Raw genomic sequence first — 6,246 nt, 5'->3', positions numbered from 1 at the left:
CTCTGACCATTTTGCATTAAATCAAAGCTTTCATCGCTTTCCGCAGGAAACAACGGTGGTGAACTTTCGCTGTTGGTGAACTCCATTATCTCATCAATATCGTCCATATCCGTCGGTATCTGTCCTGTATCCGTCGGTACATAAATTTCGTCGGGCTTGCCAGGCTCATAGTCTGTATCCTTTAATACTCCTGCATTGATAATCCTCTTCCATTCATAGAGCTCCTCCTTCGTAATCACTTGGCGGTTGTTGCTTCCATTTGTAAGAACAGTTTTAAGAATACTATTTCCATTTTAATGTTACTATACCTCAATGACTTTCATATCTCGATAAGTCCTCAAAATGGGATATGAATGTACATCCACATATTTGATTCCCGAATAATTGTTTACACACCAGCCTCCACAACACCCTACAGTTAGAATTTTAATTTCTTTTTTTTTTCAACATCTTTTTTTTCTCATTGCATTTTTCTGGGTTAACAGTTCTTAGATAATCGCAAGTGTGGGAAAGAAAAAATGAAGAAACTAAACCTTTTTTCTCATTGGATTTTTTCTGTGTTTCTGGGTCTATAGTTCTTGGATAATCACAAATGTGTAAAAAGAAAAAATTAATAAACAATACAGCGACAGTTTCAGAGTCAAGGCTACGATTGATCATACCACTCCACACCACATGGCACACACACACACGAACTTTCAATGAGCAAACTGATTGAAATTGAACAAAACCAAGAGTTTGACAAATTCGTATAAACAACCAAATGAGACCAAAAGAAACCATATTCATATCACATTGAAGTCTCAAATATTACGTCACATAACAGAGGACATTCCCTCTTCAAATTCATTGAATTCAAGACTCGATTAATATCGATTGCAATGTAAAATAAACAAATTCATTGAATGTTCTGCACAGATGCACCAACCATGTTCTGCACAGACGTACCAACCAAGGCTTGCAGATATACGTAAACAATCAAGTGAGAACAAAATCCCATGGTCACATAATTAGCCATCCAATTTTGCGCCAGAAACTTGAAACAAAACCAACAGCAGCATATTGTTTGCATAGAGATGCACCATGGGTCTTTTCTATGCAAATTTTCAGAAAATAATTGCGAAAATTAAAAACATTTCCAGTTTTTTTTTTATATTTATAGAAATATTATTTATTTATTTTGTTATTACTCATTGTAATACATTTGTTAGTACGATATATAAAAAGCATCCGCAGACGAACATTGCTTCAACTCCAATCTGCTAGGAGAATCTTCCTCTTCGGAAAGCGGTTTCCTTGATATCGAGAACTCTCCCTCACTTAGACATTTAATGGATTCATCGCTCAAGGTATTGAACCTCTTCGGTAAATAAAACATCTGATCATCCTCCTTCAGATTGAGAACCACCGATTCGCCATACTTTGTAAAAGTTCTATAGCACCCAATGATTTCATAGTCCTTGTGCGCCTCCATATCCTTCAAGTGAATAATTTTCTTCAAATTTTTCTTGTTAAAATCAGCAATCAAATCTCCGTTATGTGCCATCTCTCAATAATTTCAATACACAATATATTCTGATTAGCATAAAATATAACGACCAACTTTTATACTTTATCAACCATACTCTTTCTGCATTGAACTTCTACATCACGCCGTGGGAATGTTTACTTAACATCCTCAAACACATTAAAGTTCTCCAACCCATTAAATTTTCATAAACAAACACACCGTGGGAATGTTTACCCAACGTCCTCAAACCCATTAAAAGTCCAGAAAACCTACTACATTCTTACATCCCCACCCACTCTGACATTGTTTACCTAACGGACTCAAACCCATTAAAGTCCTCAAACCCATTAAAATTTCATACACAGACCCACCGATCATATTTACTTAACGTCCTCAAACCCATTAAACCATAGTTAATGATTCTTTTATCTAAAAGCGGCATTATCAACACTAAAATTTTACACCCCCACCTACTAGGAGATTGTTTACCTAACACCCTCAAACCCATTATAATCCACTAACCAATTAAATTTCATAAACAAACCCACCGATCTTATTTACTTAACGTCCTCAAACCCATTAAATTCAAAAATAAAAAAAATAATTTCTCAAATTATACGATCCACCCCACTGTGCTATTTGTTTACTTAACGGACTTAAACCCATTAAAAATCCCCAAAACCCATTAAAAGTATTGAATTAGAATTGGGATTAACCTACTACTAACATTAACTCTACTCTCTGTGCAAAATTTCAAGTAGATCGGAGCAAAACTTTGGCGTCTGTGGTAATATGTGTGTATTCGGCGAAAGATATATATGGGAGCTATATCTAAGACTGAACCGATTTCAATAATGTCGAACAGATAATGTTCAAAAACAACAATATTTTTTCTGTAGCGAATATCAGAATGCAAAACAAACATAAAAAATCGGTTATGAAGTTAAAAATAACAAAGGAAACAAAAAATTTACATATGTAAATAGTGGCAGATAATGTAGAAAAACATTGGTGCCTAAAGGTGAGTATTAAGTTCGAGTTTAGCCGCTAAAATCGCTAAAATGAAAAGTAAATCGGTAAGAAAAATGCATGAAATTAGACATATTTGTTGCAAATTTTATTATAACTTGATGGGGAAAAGCCCAAAGCAAATTTTCACAAAGTTTGTAATCCTTAAAATGGATTATTAAAGAAAAGTAATCGTGAAAAAATGACGTTTTTAGCGGCTAAACTCGAACTTAATACCCACCTTAAGCTAGGGTTAATCACTTTTTTCATGAAAAATTATTCTTTGAATTTTATGTCCCATCACAGGCTCTGTATGCCTGAAGTTGCCTGTTGTGAGATTTGGAAAGCTTTTGTATGTCTCTTACGTATCTAACTTGATAGAATAAGAGAGGTAGTCTCTGTTCGACAAAAACAACATTTTCTATGTTCTAAATGTCATAAGCAAATTGCCTGTTATCAATCACAAGTGGTTACTCTAACAACAATGAAGAAGAGTTTGTTTGTTTATGTTATTCAGTAACTAGAACTGTAAGTACATTTTAATATAATATTTTTACCAGAAAATCATTGCAGTATACATAATAACTCAGATTTATACCTTTATAATAGATTTATATCTTCAGTATATGAGTCATTAACAAACGCAAAGAAAATAGATAAACAACGCCTATTGAAGTGCCATATAGGCAATCCATTCTGTACTGTTGACATCAAGTTTGTTGTGCAAGGAATAAAAAGAAGGATTATAAAAGACAACAGCAGCCAGACAGCTAGTATTCTAATTTTGTTACCTACACCATGGATTACCATTCAACATAGTTAACATCTTCGGCCTAGTGACATAACGTTTTCGAAACCAAGTGGTCTCATACATTCTGCAATATTATGGAAGATGAAAGAAACATTTTATTGATGACAATATAGTTTTATTTTTATTATACTTTTTGAAAGGAACAAAATGTAACGGACTTAAAAAAAATCCGTAAATTTAAATAATATGGAAATAATAAATACGATTCAATGACATTGTTAAACATAGTATTCTATGTCCTTTCTAAGTATGGTTCTAATTGGAAAAATAACAGCTGCACTGAATAAGACTATGAGTTTGGGTCAGTTAATCTGATTTATAGGATCAAAGACCATATTGGATAGTTTTCTTTTGATTCAACAATTGTTGTTTAGCCTTTTGAATTCTTTTGAATGCGACACTTAAAAAAGAACATTTTTACATTTTCGGGAAGATCTATTCCATAACTCTTTTTAAAAAGCCGTTTTAGTATAGTTTTTCCATGGTCAATGTAGTTTCTGTTCATATTATGAATTATCGCATGAAGTTTCCTTATATCGTCAAGAAATTGTGAAGATGGGTTTTTCAGACAACCTTTTGAGACTTGGTCTATCCAAGTGAATGAATTCTCCTTACTTTCGTATTCGTCAAGACCAAGTTTACGGATAATATAGCCAGCGATATATTGTAAGGCGTCGTCTTTCAAGTCGCCGCTGTCATGTATTTTAGATAACATCTTAGATTCGTTTTCGGCCAACAAACCATCTTCGGCAGGTCCAAAAGAAATTATTTGTGAAGTATATGGTTCGTCGTCGTCTTCATTGCAAATGTCCTGTTCTACAATTTTAGCGGAAGCAGGAGTGACTTCGGTAGATTCTGTTGAGGAAAACCATTTAGTAGAGTCTCTCTGTATAACTCTTCCTCTGTATAACTAGTGAATGTCAAAATTTTATTGTATATACGTAGGTAGATGTGTGTAGCTTTTGGAACTAACCTGGTTGCTGTGTCCATTATCCGGTGGCCAGACAGGTTTGCTTTTGCAGATTGTACCTTAAATGAAAGCACTTTATTTTCGACTAATATCTTAACAAATTAAACGTAGCTTACTCTCCTACAATGAAAGGCTTTGCTTTTGGTAAGAGGTGTTTTCTGTAAGAACTATTTATGATATCACTAGGCAGAAAATGGTCCGCACATATTTGGTAGTAATATTTCAGTTCCATTCTACATATTGCTGCCCATTCTGCTCTTCTCTTATCATCCTTTGGAACATAAAATCCTGGGCCGTGCAGTCCACCAACTTTCTTCTTGCAAATGCAACACTTTCCCATATTTTTTATTTCATAGAATATCAAAATTCTGAAATTTCAATTTAAATATAATCAAATATCACGGCAAATTTAAGTTTTTCCGGTAGCTGATAAGAAAAATTAGTTACTCTTCCTCTACATTAAAATTGTAATTCATTTCGCAATGACAACATTGTTTTGTTTTTTTTTTGTATGACGTTTGGAGAAATGAACACTTAAAAAAAATAGAATCATATGTTTCCCAGACACTACCTGTTTGTTTTATCATGCGTATCTAATGAGAGAATGGTTCCGAATTAGTAAACATTAATAATACTAAAACGTTTTATACTTACGAATACTTCGCTATATCCACAAATTTAGTTTTTTTCAGTCATCCTGTTTTCCAAGAAATATTGCAATTAATGAGACTATTTACTCTATGTGAACAAACTAAACTAGTAAGTGTGTAAATATAACCATAGCGATAGGCGGTAGGCGAACACTTATTTACGTGTATTTCTTATGGGAAGCCCAAAATCCGCGACGGAACACCGTGACGGCTAGCGGAGTGTCGCTAAATTAAAACTTATTCTAACTCCTTGGCGAAAACTGGTATAGTGTTGCCATCGCTTATCAATTTTTTTAACTCACCACTAGGAATTGCTGTTGCCTGGACACGTGTAGATTATTTTTCTTGAAATAACTCAACAAATAACAAGCCATTCTATGTTTTTATTCAACTTCATTGTTTAATATTGTCAAAGCATGCTGTATTGACAACAAAAACGCTAGGAAACGTGAAAAAGGGAATTATTCGCCGTCAAGCTTATTGTATTTGCCGTTGCGGCAAAAATGTTTCGCCTACCGCCTATCGCTATGGTTATATTTACACACTAATGGCCAGTTTCTCATCCTCCGATTAATTTTAACCGGTGGATAGACCTCCGGTTAGTAAAATTTTTGTATGGGATCAGCTGTTTTATCGACACGATAAATAATAACAAGACATTGAGAAACTGGCCCTAAGGCGACAACTTAGTTTTTAGCAACGTCGACTTATAATATGCTACGGGTATGTGATAGTTATTAACACAATAATACCAGATGTAAATGATTTGATAGGAAGTGGTATCAAAATTAGAAGGTAACGTGAACCAATCAATTAATACCAAACGGTAATGGCCACGTACCGCCTTTTTTCTACCAGTGTATGAGAGAGTAAGAACTAACATTTCGATATGAAAAATAGGCAAACAAAAGAACATAAAAGAAATTTAGGAAAGTACCAGCAAATGAATAGATGATTCCAACAAGTGATAACGAAATGTTATCGTTACAATTTTAAATTTTAAATTAACGGAAACTAATTTAAATAAACTTAAATCTATAATTATCAATTTCATATCAATATATAAAAAATAAATAAATGAATGTAATGTTATATTTCCCTCCGAAAGAGGACAGTATTTTAAAGTAAAATTTTGGTATTAATAAAGACAATAGAATCCTGTATTATTTCTTCAGACGTCTCCGTTCACTTTGCTCGAGGGTTATCCGTCCGTCCGCATGTACTGTGGTGAATAGTTAATGTCGATTAGGTGTTCTTTAAATTCATTTATTATATTATTCTATTTATTCACACCCAG

This window comes from Haematobia irritans, chromosome 4, assembly GCF_050003625.1.
Source record: "Haematobia irritans isolate KBUSLIRL chromosome 4, ASM5000362v1, whole genome shotgun sequence".
Classification (NCBI taxonomy): domain Eukaryota; kingdom Metazoa; phylum Arthropoda; class Insecta; order Diptera; family Muscidae; genus Haematobia; species Haematobia irritans.
This window is presented reverse-complemented; position numbering follows the sequence as displayed.